The 14,122-nt window shown below is 38.6% G+C and overlaps 2 pseudogenes; one reads left to right on the top strand and one right to left on the bottom strand.

Annotated features, from left to right (window-relative positions):
- The first annotated feature begins 361 nt into the window (after nucleotides 1-361).
- LOC120000584 lies at nucleotides 362-4,134 on the top strand (annotated as a pseudogene).
- A 338-nt stretch (nucleotides 4,135-4,472) lies between these two features.
- Nucleotides 4,473-13,251, bottom strand: LOC120000212 (annotated as a pseudogene).
- Nucleotides 13,252-14,122: the final 871 nt, after the last annotated feature.

Consider the following 14,122-nt stretch of genomic DNA (forward strand, 5'->3'; position numbering starts at 1 on the left):
CTTAAAAGAAATTCATTCTATAGTTGGTCTTTCCAGTAACGGCTAGGGCGAGGGCACCAATAAGAGTTGGCTTGATTGACAATCGACTGGATTAGACATGTGTATACTCAAAGTTCGATTTAATTCTTGGTGGTATTTAAAAGAAAATGGCTAAGGCGAGGCCCAAGCCCATCAAAATTCTAGTCCGGTCAGCTAGGACTAAGACAAAGGCCAAGTCCACTAACATCAAGTATCAACAGTTGGGCCAGTAATGTGTACCAGAAAAGCCCAAACCCGCCGACGACATGAACGTATCCAGGAACTGCTCCATATTCTGCACTCTTTTTTTTCCCTTCCGATTGTTTTATGCTTCGGAGGTTCAGAAACAAATCAATGGAGGATAATAGTGCAGCCCCGACACGACCTTCTATCAAAACTCAGTCCCCTTTTAACAATTACCCTATTTGGAAAGACAAGGTTTGTTTTCCATTTTTCCTGGTCTCATCACTTTTATTTTGCTTCTCTTCTTCTTCTGAATACCATCTTAACTTGTTCACGATCGGCACTCAAATTCAAATTCATCTTCTGATTCTTGATTCCTTATGTGTCCCAGAGATTGTGTAGATGTTGATTTTATTTGGGTTTGTCGGAATTATTATTTTTTTTGGCAAATTTAAGGCACTTTTTTTAGTTTATTATGTCAAAACTTGACAATTACCGTTTGCTATGTTGATAAAATGTAGTTGAGGGAGAACTGTTACAAGAGGGTCCGCAATGATCGAAGTCGGTTGCTTTGGAAAATGAGGTTGCCTACTGCACAGCCTCTCAACCACAAGGTTTTCTTTCAATTGAACTCAATATCCTCTCTCCCCATGTTTTGTTTTAGCATTCATTAAAAGTACATTGTACAAAAATTTTGTTTTTCATGTTCTCAATTAGGACAATTTGATCTTCCTGCGTGAATCTAACTTTGCGTGAATTATTAGTGAAGAAAGAAAACCTATGGTATTGTTAGGTTATTTTTTGAATGGTGTTTTTAGAGACGGCAACAGGAAGTAAAGTCGCAGCCTTTCTTGATATTTTATAGCTGGTTTGTTTGAGCTAAGTTATTTGCCCCAGGTCCCAGCGGAGTTTCCATATTCTTTCTTCCTTTTTTTTTTTTATTGTATGTTTCTGGTGATTTAGTTTGTTTCTTTTGGTTTCAGGATTTTATGAGATCTGCCTTTCAGGATATAGTTTCTGATGAACTGGAAAAAATTAAGGACTCGTCAGCACCTGACAATTTGAAAATCTCAGAAACTAACCCTGAAGTCAATGATGTATTATGGGAATATGGCGGTCTTCATGATGCTTACCAAGGTGAATGTGAAGATATATTGTTAGAAATGCAGAGGATCTTCTGAGGATCTCAAGGCGGGGCAGTCCGTAACAGGTTAAATTTTTTGCTGATTGTTTACTATCATTTTTTTTAAATGTTTCTTGTCAACATTTGGTATTTTTTGAAATGTTTGAAATAGGATAAATATCATAATACCAATTTCAACGTGAGAGTATTTTTTGCATATATATACTATTTTCTACAAGTGTTTAATGTTTATTTCCTATCAGGAATTACTGTTCACAGTACATAATAGCATGCTTGTTTCTTTCTAAAGTTAGAGTTTTCCTTCATTCTTCTCCCATATGTAATTGTGCGGGTGTGTTTCTAATGGCAAGCAGTTCTTTCAGAAACTTACTTAATTTACATTTACTCTTGCTTTGCATGGTCTTCATCTTCTCTGATGATAGAATATTTAGAAATGATGTTTCTGATCGAAATGGTGTTCAGAAAGGCTCAGGGTTATTTGTGCGCATGCACTTCGATGTTTATGTGTAGGAATTATAATTTGCCAAATCACTTCTGTGAGCACAAATGTTTATCTTATCTCCTTGCAGAACCAGAAATCAGTATTGAAACTTGGGAAGATGAAGAGGATGAGTGCTTGGCTCGTGCGGTTCTTGAAAATATGAATCTTACAGATGAGCAGGTATTACATTGGGTATTATATCTTTCAGTTGTTGGTTTTTTGTATGCTGAATATAGTGGATATACAAACGTATATGAGGTTGCATTTTTTTCCCAACAATATGTGAACCTTTTGAGTTGGATTAGACAAATAATTTTGATTGAAATGAGAGAACTTGTCTGGAAGACTAATATGTCCTGATACAGAAATTTGTGATTATGATTTGGGTGAGAGTATAACTCTCAGTTAATAGGATATGTTATGGAAGGTTGGAATTTTCATTTTTCATAAGTTTCACTTAGAAGTAGTACACATTAATTTCCACCACATGTTGGAATTATTAGCGCAACTCATAGTTGAATCATATTCAGAACTAAATTGAATTCATTAAGGAGTCGGATTCATTACATAGAAATTTAGGGAGCCAATCACGAATGGAAACATCTAGGAACTTTGTTATTTTCTGGGAAATATGAGTGGCAAAAAATTGTGCGTTGCTAATACCATAGATTTTCTCCTGCCTAAGGAGCACAATTGATAAATACCTCTCTGATGCTGCTGCCAGGCACAGAAGGGGATTTGGTGCCCCATCTGTAAGCGAGGAGAGTTGAGAGAGAACCACCAACTTATTGTTTGCTCTGCTTGTGACCTCCGACTCAGCAAAGGAACTGAGGTAATGCTAGTTAGTTTAATGTTACTTTATTTTGTCCTTGCCTGTTAGTGATCCACAATATCTCTAGGCATTTCCTACTGTTATTGATCGTGTGAATATCTGAAGGTGGGGAATTAACATTATAAAGTCAACTTTTCCCTGTAATGCCTACAAATCCCTCTTCGTTTTAACTTGTCTCCTGATAGGCTGATACACCCCCCTTTTTCCCCTTGCTGGAGAAAAAAAAAGAGAAGGAAAACCATCTAAGCCCCAATTTTAGTGAAGAAATTTCTCGAATTTGAGTCTTTCTTTTATTGGACTAGACAAATGATAGCTTCTTTGTCACTGAGCTGTGACAGCAGCGATGCCTATGTAGCCTTTTTTCTCAACCGAAACAATCACAGCTTCAGTTTGATTAAAAACTTGTGATTTTATCTCGTTTTAGAGTGTGCCGTGTCCATAGAAATTACCCTTTTGAATATTTTGTTGAATAAAATACCAATACTTCAGTGTTATAGTGATAATGAGAGTTTAAGATAGGGATGGTTGGAGTAGCACTAGCACCACTAGTACCAAGCGGTCGGAGGGCAGGGTTGTATCGCTGCTGTATAGTAAAAATTAAGACAAAATAGGGGCCTCAGTTTTTGCATCGGAGGTTTTCTTTTTCTACCCCATTCCCAAATATCTTATTCTGTACTCTTTTGTGCATGACATTCTGGGAAATTATTTCTAGAGTTATCTTTTGAATAGTGAAAGATTATTGTTAATTTCATAACATAACAACGAATGGAGTCCTCCGATGACGTGCCATTTTTGGAAATTGTTTTCAGGTTGACTTGGAGATACTACGTGTTCGATTAGCAGAAGCTCATGAGGAGCATCTTGATCGCGGCTGCAGATTGAAACCCAAGTTCTGTGTAGAAACTAGATTTGGGTTAACTGGCATTATACATATGCTGTCAGGGTTGTACCATTTTTGAAATTAATAATATAATTATTTCCTTGTAGCTCTATGTATATGGTTAGTAAAGTTCAAAATGTTCTTAACTTGTCCTTTTAACTGCTTTACCTCTGACGCTCTCCTCAAGAAAAAACACGAGTTCTACACTTGGTCGTGTTTTCTTTTAATCTCTTGCAACTGCAAATTTGACATTGTTGGTTGAGGAGCACCATGTTAGGTTTTCAATTCCTTTATATGCCCATTAAGGTTAGTGATGCCATTTCCCAGCAATCGCAGCAGGGGAATAGTTTGTCAAAGGATAGGATGAAGGGAAACTAAGTATTACTTTCTATAGATTTCAGATAAGGGATCTTATTGCTCCGTGCCCATCTCTAACCCCAACAAACTGTCAAAATTTTGGTTGTCTCCACCTGCGAAGAAAATTGTGTTCATCAAGTATTCAGTTCAGGTACATACTCATCAGTCATCATGCAGTTGGTCGTCTACCTAGTCCTATGGCAAGGATATCCAGAATGTCAGATGGAAAACGGGGATAAGAAACTGGAAACAATACATTTTTCCAAAAATTATATATATATGTGAAAAACTTCCAGCTCAGAGTTACTAAGCTCAACAGTCATACACTGCATGTACGGTCTGGTATATTTCCAATAAACAATGCTTTCACTGAGAGATAAAGAGCTCTATGTTCGCCCAACCAAAGGCCAACAATTAATTATAAGAACAAAGAATTGACACAAACAAAAGAAAGGGGGGGAAAACAACTCATCTCAGACGTGTATACAAACTGAAATGGAGAAATATGTGGACATCACTCTACACCACCAAGTGACTCCCACTGCCAGGAGCATATCCTGAAGGATATATCTTGCTGACAGCAAACTGACTGAAGGAACATCACTTCGACCTTCAGGCATTTCAATCAACTGAAAAGGAGCCTCCGAAACAAATCTTCCAATTTCCTTCTGCCCCGATACAATATGTCATCTGATGCAGACAATTGCAGGTGATAGGATAACACATATGCTGGCCAGGATATCACTTTTAAAGGGCTCGTGTATGTGATTAGTAAGTCGTTTTGAGTGATAAAGCCACTGGATGAACTCAAAACAGCTCTTCGGAATTGAATTTGTTCCACGCTTCCTATTTTATTTAACAAACTCAAAATGAGAAGAAGAAAATGTATATGACCTAGCTTTACAAGGCTTCCGGGACATAATTTAATCAGAACACTGCGATAAATATAAGGACATTACCTTCAGCAAGTCAAACACTTTCTCAGCAATATATTTCTGTTGAAGATTAGCGCCTTTTTGTTGAACTTTGTCAGGATGGATACACAACGTTGCCTTCCTATAGACTTTTTTAACCGCAGCACCAGCTATCAAATCAGTCAAAGAGACTGGCTGCCAACCACATTCAGGCCAGAGCACCTGATCAATTGAGCATAATGTCAGTCATAGTTTAAAGAAGTTTAAATATTTACATTTTGCATGGAAACAAAAAGGATAATGAGAAAAATTTTAAATTACTGACATCTGAAATTAGAGTACAAGAAATAAATGGAGAAAAAGATATAATTCAATTCAATCTTTTCTAATTTACATTTCCCTCTACGGCAGAATAAGTGTGGGAAAGAGTGAAAAAGGGGGAGGAGGTGTGGGGGGAATTCTCTAATTCAGTAAAAGACTAAAAACCTGAAATAGGTAGAAGATGGGAGCATAACAGTTATGTAATGGTCATAAAAAACAAAAGGGTGTAGTTCCACATTTATCAAAGAGCAAAACGTCATTCCAACTCTAACAAAGAAATTATAACAGAAAGTGACTTCTTCAGAGAAGCTTATTGAGGTTGGTAAAGGGCAAACAACAAAATTGCTTCCTTCAGTAAGAGCAAAGCCCAAACGGGAACCATACAGTGAATGATGGGTTTTGCACCACATAACGCGAACTCTATATATGTAGCGACCCATTTCCTTGAAGTTAATGAGAAAGTCAAAGTTCCAGAAATTGTATATTTCAAGAAAATTATCACATACTTTCAGCCCAAAAGATGAGACCCAGAAAGGAGGACATCACAAAAACTAGACTTCTTGGAGACACACTTACCTACTTCTGGATTCTCTCAAGGAGAATGAACAACAAAAAGTAAACAGAAGAAAAAAAATAAACACTATGGGTGTGTCTTGAACATAATAGGCCCAAGAATTGCATCATCATTACTCAATGAGCAAATAAATATTTTTTTCCCAAAAGGCTAGCACCCTGCTCTGTAGATGCAAAAGTTTCATTTCCTCAAAACAGTATGAGATAAGGAGAAGTCTGTTCAAGCTCAAACATATCACCTGTGACTTCATTAGTTTTCTTAGCTTTACAAGCATTTATGAATAAGGTTAAAATACAGCCACTGGCACAATATATCTCCAATAAAATCAGATGAAAATCAAATGGTAAAACTTAACAACAATTTTTTTTTTTTGAATGGAAAAATTTATTAAGGCACCAAGAAAGTGCAACCCAAAAGAATTACAGAGAGGATAAATTCATAAGATCAAAAAATGTTCCCTGATAAAGAAAACACCATGATTTAAGGCAGTCAAACCAGCAGTCTATGAAACTGTCTAAACTAGTTTCGATGTTGTTGAAAATCCTATTATTTTCTTTTGATCCAGATCAGCCACATCACAGACATCAGGATCAGCCTGAACGAAGCTTCTTTAATGCTTGTCATTAAGAGCTGCTCAAGTGTATAATCTTCAACCATAAAAGGAATTACCAGAATTAACATGCAGATGTCAATCACTTAGATGTTCAAAGAGGAGGAAAAAATATATTGCTTAGTAACAGTTGGAGATCATGAAGTACCACCACACTTCATAAAGAACATTGCTGATCTAAATTTTAATGGTTCAAAAACATAATTCCCCTCCTCACTCTCTCCCTAGTCTCCTATAAGCTAATACCATTAGCAGTGCTGTAAGACAATGGACCAAAATTCATATCTGAATCGGTCAAAGTGACACGGGTAGATGCAACAACAAGAAGTACACGAACATATTATCATATTTCAGGTGGATGTAAAATAAGCTATGCAAAATGCAATGCCAGAAAGAAAACAGCAAAAACGACGGAGTTTCAATTCAAAAACTCAAGAGTAAAAAGTATGGATAATAATAACGCACATATTGTAATGTCGATAGCAGAGCACGTAAATTTCCTTCTTTCCCTGCAGACCAACGTTTGATCTCAGCATCCAATGTTTCACCAATCCTCTGAAATCAGCGCAGATTAGTGTCAGATAGGCAACACTAAATAACTGCAAGAGCTGAAATGAACTTCAACAACACACATTCAACAAGTGACTAAGGACATCATCATTTGGGCTTTCATTTAAGGAAAAATAGGACGGAAAATAAGAATGCACATATTATAGGATCCATTAGGAGACCATGATAAGTGTTGGATTGCCTATGCAATCGATAGCACGTTCATAAGACATGGAGAGCAGAACACATATATAAGGATATTTCTAGACCCTTTTTTCCTTTTTTATGCTATCCATTTATCCCAAACACTGTTAGGCTATGGATGGTATAAAACTTGTGCCATCCAGTTGCTATCCTAGTCTCCAAACGCAGCCTTAGGGTTTCACATTGGAATTAATAATTAGGCAAAGATTCATCCTAAACAATGACATAATAAAATATTTTGGGACTTTCTTGGTCTATGAACCCTAAACCCAAGAATAAAATCATGGGGTTTTGATGATTCTTCATTAATAATGCTAGAAACTTCAGTAATGAAATTATTAAAATATCTGAATAAGAACCAAATACTGATGTGACAGGCCTCAGTTAGTCAGTTCTATACTTCTATTAGAAAAAGACTTGGTTGGACTCGTAATTATTGACCAAGAAGGAGGAAAAGATAGGTCATTTGGCATCAATATAGGTATAAATTGCAACACACAATCTGAACATTATTTTTAAGCTAGAATTATCTCACTTGATTGTTAGCAAATGATATGGTTACATGCACATCTAACTAATTCCTAAAGTCCTTTGACTCCAACAAGAAAACAATACAAAATATAACTTTGTATTTAAATAATATGAAAATAAAATCTTCCAAAAAATAACAAAAAGACCAGTGGACTCCCAAATTCCAGCAAATTTAAAACAACTATTTAACCTAAGGTAACCTAAAATGAGAAAAATAAAACAAAACCAACAACTATTTGGCCTTTTCTGAGCAATAACTATTAGACTTGAGGGAACATGCAAATAAGCTATGACTAAACACTATCCAAGATCTCAGATCAGAGTCGGCCTTTTTTTTTTGTGAACCTTATATGATGAATGCATTGACAGCAGTAGAAGAAAAAGATTGCATGCTTGCAGCAAGTACAGAGTGGATCCCATTACTGGGCCTTTTAAAACTCATGAACCTATCGTAAGACATATATACACCATTTGAAGCAGCTGACCACCCATTTGTAGCACAAATTGCCATGTTTCAGTACATGTACATCCCAAATGAAAGTAACAAATTGTCCAAACAAAATTGAGAGCCAAGCCTGTGTTATCAACATTCAGGCCCCAAAAAAAAATTCCCAAATGAAACCAGAAAGAAAGAACCTTGCACACTGGCACAGTTAAATTAATTTGCAGACTCCAACCAGAAGAATCTGAAACCAGATAGAAATACAAAACACACCAAGAAATCACCGTTTATGAAAAAAAAAATAAGACTTGATTGGTTGGGGAACAAAAAGGGGAAGGGAAAAAAAAAAGCGCCATGCAGCAAAACCATTGTTAAAAAAGAGTCAAACATTATATCAAATAACCAGCTTACATGTCTCTCTGCTTGTTCCCTCTGGGCCTGAAGGTCACGTTGATTCTTCTCAGCCAGTGCTTTTGCCTGAACGTACAGACGAACAATTAGAAAGTTTGAAGCTGAAGTCCATGCAGGAAAAGGCCGGCAGACACAAAGTGAACAGATTGACTTCACATAACAGCATGCGAGTTTATGAGAAAACCCATATTAGATTAGATATTGAAAATTGAACACCTACTGCACGGTCCTGAGTCCTTTGGTGGCGTTCTAGCCTAGCTCTTCGTCTTTCTTCACTTTCCCCTTCGAACTCTTGGAACTCCCCACTTGATGCAGGAGCTTTGAAAGTAAAAGTAGCCCAGCCAGTCAAGCAATCAGTAAGATGCATGGAGAACTAACTACACTAAACAAGAGACTTCTTATTTCAAAAAGTAACTACCTCCAAAAATTGCAGTTAAATCATCAACAATATTTGTTGTTGAAGAAACTTTCCTCATGGTAGATGAGGCTCCAACAGATGTCCTCCTAGCAGCTTCTGGAGCTCCCTTGTTTTGGGTATCAAAGGCAGGATCCTGCAATAGATATTCAGAGAATGAACTTGCTTATATCACAATGAACAGAAAGTGGCATAGATAGTCCAGCCTAAGGTTCTCACCGAGGAGTTTGCCCTTGGCCTTGGAGCACTGCTTGGCCGAGAAGCCGTGCTGAAGAAGGATTCAAGATCATTGTCTTCATTCGTTGGTTCGTTTTGCCCTAGCTCCAGTAGAAGCTCTTTCTCGAGCCTCAGCAGCAGCCCTTTCTGCAGCAGCTCGTTCAGCCCTTGCAACAGCTGCTTTTTCCCGTGATTCCCTTTCCCGTGCTTCTGCAGTCGCCCTTTCCCGGGCTTCTGCGGCGGCTCTTTCAGCTCTTTCTCTTGCCTCTGCAGCTGCCCTTTCGCGGGCTTCAGCTTGTACTCTCTGAACTGCAGCCCTCTCCGCTCGTCCTCGAGCTTCAGAATTTGCTTTCTCAACAGCAGCCCTTTCAGCTTTTAGGCGAGCTCCCACAGCTGCTCTTTCACGAGCCTCTTCTAGTAGCCCTTTCTTACTGCTTGTCTGGCCAATTCCCTTTCCCTCTCAATCCGCTCTCTCTCCATTCTCCTTTGCTCCTTCTCTCTTTCCTCCCTTTCCCTCTCAATTTCACGAGCTCTCTCCCTTTCTCTCTCATGCCTCCTCTGTTCTCTCTCTTCTTCCTCCCTTTGTTGCCTCTCTTGTTTTTCTCTTATTTCTCTCTCCTGACCATCTAACACAGTTTTTTCATCTTTATCCAATTGAAGGTTTTCCTTATTCCGAGCAGTCTTTAGATACTCCCTCTCCCTCATCTCCCTACCATGTCTGAACTTGGCCTCGGCTCTATCCATAGCCTCCTTCATGGCAGCAGCAGAAGCCGCAGCAACAGAGTTAGAATCCAAATCTTCACCAGAATGAGTTTCTCCGTGCTCATTAATATTATTCCCAGTCCTACCATGGCGAAATCCTCAAGTCCGTCAATTTGAGATTTCGTGGAACTCCTTGCTGCACGAGCAGACTTAGGGCTATAAGAGTACTGAGGGGAACTTGCAGAGGAAGAAAATCATTAACCTTCTTTCTCGAATTTGATGATGGGAAAGAACCACCCGAAGGCCTAGACACCCATGATGGTCTTGGGGGAGGTGGTCTAGAAGGTGGTGGAGCAAGTGTGGGTTGTGTAAAAAGAGGTATTTCTGATACAGTAAGCCATACATCAACCAATGGATCTGAATTCTCCTCATGTCCTCCAGCTACATTTACATGGGAATTTGGGTCATTATGATTGGTGTTCACATACGCAGGGGGTGAAGTACTTCGACCAGCAGAATTACGAAAGACTGTCGAGGTCGTGGGCATGTCAAACAGAGTTTGAGGTGATTCCTGAAAATTGTCAACAGGTTTCTTCCGAGAGTTAAAAGAAAGACCCTCAGTATTTTCCATAGGGTGTTTGTCTATCGTTTCATTGACAGAAAAATAAGTAGTACTCCTGCTTGATCCAGTTCTCAAGGGGCTCCTATCCTTTACCCCATTCTTAATCTCGGTCGACACTGGGGAACAGATTTCCCAAGACCATCAAGGGGATCTAAATCATCAAACACTCCCCGACTTGCAGATGAACTGCCCATTTTTTGGCTTCCAGAGTTACCGATCTTACTAATTTCTTCCAGTGGGTCAGGGGAACCTTCAGATGTTACTGGAGGAGTTGCAGTTGTCTCGAGGATTACAAATGGGTCTTCCATCGCATTTGAGGATTTTTTTTGCAGAAGTTGCAGATGATATCTGAGACCTAGGGGACTGCGAAGTGGACCTGTGTGGAATGAGAATGTTGCTAAGGACGCATTTACATACCAACTGATGCTTACAAATTAAAAGTGATTATAGAACCACGGAGGATACAGTTTCATGAGCATGAGTAACTTCTTCAACATTATCAACAACATAATTAATTATGGAATTTACCATAAAAGTTTCCACATTTTGTTAAGGGCGCGAGATAGCAAACTCACACACTAACAGATCAAGCGAATTTCAGAACAGAGTTATAACAACACTTCGTATATAAGTGAAGAATAAGGTCATAATATGATTTCACTTTGGGATGCGACTTCACATACCAGGTAAGAAGAAAATGAATTGTAATTTCATTTTGTCATAGCCCGACTAGCAATTTGAGACAAAACCAAGCCTGAAACACATTTCCAGATTATCCAGTCTTGTATTGGAGATTAGAAATCATACAACTAAGAAAAATATTTTTCTTCAATTTTCCATGACTTTACTACGCTTTTAACAAGGGTTCACATGTCATGTGTCGCATTAAATGTCATAAAACTACAAAGCCTCCCGTTTATCAAAATCAATAATACTGCCCAAGATCAACTTACTTCACATGACGAAATGCGAATCAACAAGAAATTTCAACTCACTTTATGACTTCTAGCAAGTAATTTGACCCATCTAGCATCTTTCAATAACACCGGTTCTAAAATGTATCACGAAAAAATCAGCAATTTTTACAAACCATAAATATTTACTGTATTAGATATAACAGAGATGACTTGAAAACGGAAAGTAGTGTATTGTCTAACATAGTAAAAGATATGGTAAACTTCGCTTCAAAACGAAAAACACAGAAAGCAGACAACCAGATTAAACGAACTACCAGCGAATATTATTCTAACAGTATATGTCAGCTAATGCATACACATTTCATTCCACGAACTTTCATTACAACAAATGAACAATAAACATTTCCATCAATTGGCCAAATTCTCTATCTGAGCAAAATAGCTTTGCTACGAGATTCCCATATACCTGTATTTTTATCAAAATATTATGGTCCCCAAAAGAATCCTACATGGTATGAATTGTAAGAGTACCTTCATGTGAAAACAAATATATCACCAATATCAAAATGGAAAAGTTCCCACCACTTAGAAAGCCAAGAAAAGAAAAATGGAGATCACCCACTAGCAGAAGTGGTTCTCATCCCCACCACCCATGTCGATAGTCATGATCCCCACCCCCTTGCCTACTAAAGAAAATTTCAGAGTAGATGCTCTTGGAATGTACAATTCACAAGACGCGAGAGCCATGTTATACAACTTCAATAATGAAGATGAACAGACATATCAATGAAGCATCCAAAAAAATGGCTATTGGTACAGTAAGTTAACCTGGTCAAGGAAACCGTACACTTAAAAGCATAAACATAAACAAAGATACAATAAAACCCAAGTGGCGATAATGCATGAAACGCTACCTGTTAGGGGAGCTACTATTACCAAATCCAGGAAGTAAATCATCGAAGGCCGAAGAATCATTCTCCACTTTCACGCTCTCCTTCTTCAACTCCGTTTCTTTCCTCCCCAAATTACCCAATAGATCATCAAAAGCGGAGCTGCTATGCAATCTACTCTTCGGCGGCGACGTTGAAATTGACGCGAACGCGTCTTCTTGCTTCACCGCGGACGAATTTACGGACGCGCTCTTCAGCCCAGGCAATCCTTCAAATATATCGTCATCATAAACGGGCTTGTCAAAGACCGGCATCGTTGAGGACTTCACATTGTTTTTATTCAAATTCTGGTCCTTAAATATGGAATCATAATCATAATCGAACGAACCACCGCGAGGCTCGCTGCTGTTCTTGAAAGGTCCACCGAAGACGTCATCGAAGAGAATCCCGTCTCGATCCCGATCATCGAAAATCGGAGCTGATGATTTCGTGGCAGATGATGATCGGGAGTGGGCAGGCGCCCCGGATCCAAGTCCATAACTACCAGAATTCCGAGAAGACGCCATTGGAGCAGATTTCCCCTGAGGCTTGAACCCGAAGTCCTCCGTCAAGATTCCTCTAAAATCATCCATGGACGGAATCTGAAAATCTTCAAACCGGTGATTGGCGGATCTGCTACGACTGCGTTTTTGAAGAATCTTAGATCTGCTACAGATAGGTCAAAATCATGGAGGGAGGAAAGAAAACTAGGATCTCAAAAATATTATCACGTAAATTTTGGGGTAAAAGGAGAAAGAAAGAATTATTGTAACTATGGTGCAAATAGTTGATGAGGAAAAGCAAAAAATGGGGTCGGATTCTTGTTGGGGACGATAATGATTATACTTCTTTTCGCTTTTTACTTTTGGATTTTGCGAACAGGAGATATAGGGAGGGATCAAGAACTGGAGGGGCGTCGATATCGTCTCTCTTTATTTTCTTCCTCTCTCTCTCTCTCTCTGTGGGAGTCCAATTCCAATACCCCTTTTCTTTTGTTTCTCACTCCCCTTTCTTTGTTTTCGTCTTCGGTAAGAGTCTTCTGACATTTCTTTATTAGGAAGCCTTGCCCACTCCCGATCATCATCTGCCACTTGGGCTGTTGCGACTCTTAATGGGCCGAATGGGTCTTTACAAGCCCGAAATGCCGAAATCCATCATAGTAGATCGTCCATCCAAACTGATAGCCCATGGGCCTCAAGGCATGAAATTCTGCAATAATGGGCTACGGGAAAGAGGGTTATGATCCATGGTAACACGACGACCGCATACATCTTTTGCCTACCAACATGGCAACATGCATGGCTATTGTCTATTGGAACAACTCCATAACCAACACTCAACTTACTAATTTTTCCTTAATAAATGTATACCATATATGTTTTATTGAAATGGCCTTGTAACGATTAAAGATGTTCTAACAGCTTGTCCCTCTGCATTAGAAACATTTTTCTGTATTTGGGTTAGTCCATATTGACTTGCACGACTGTGTATTCCTAGGTCAAGTATTAGTACATACTAATCCACAGCCACGGGCGATGTGAGACAACAAACTTAGTTTCATCATCACTCGATAGATCGTCCAATACCACCAAATTTGACATTATAGAGGCTTATGGCCCTGTTCACTCGAGCCAAGTCTCCAAATATTGTCCATGATAAAAGTACAATATATTAGTATTTAACTCAAAAGAGCATTTCCAACCGCTTTCCTAACACATTTCCTATGCAGTAAGGTTACAATGTCATTTGTATTAGCCTTGTGCACCCAACAACTTCACTATATTGATTCTCTATTATTAATATGAACAGTGATAGAGATCACAGTAAATGGGATCACAATCATCCCAGTGATTGACATGTCACACCTGGG

This window comes from Tripterygium wilfordii, chromosome 6, assembly GCF_013401445.1.
Source record: "Tripterygium wilfordii isolate XIE 37 chromosome 6, ASM1340144v1, whole genome shotgun sequence".
NCBI classification, from domain to species: Eukaryota; Viridiplantae; Streptophyta; class Magnoliopsida; order Celastrales; family Celastraceae; genus Tripterygium; species Tripterygium wilfordii.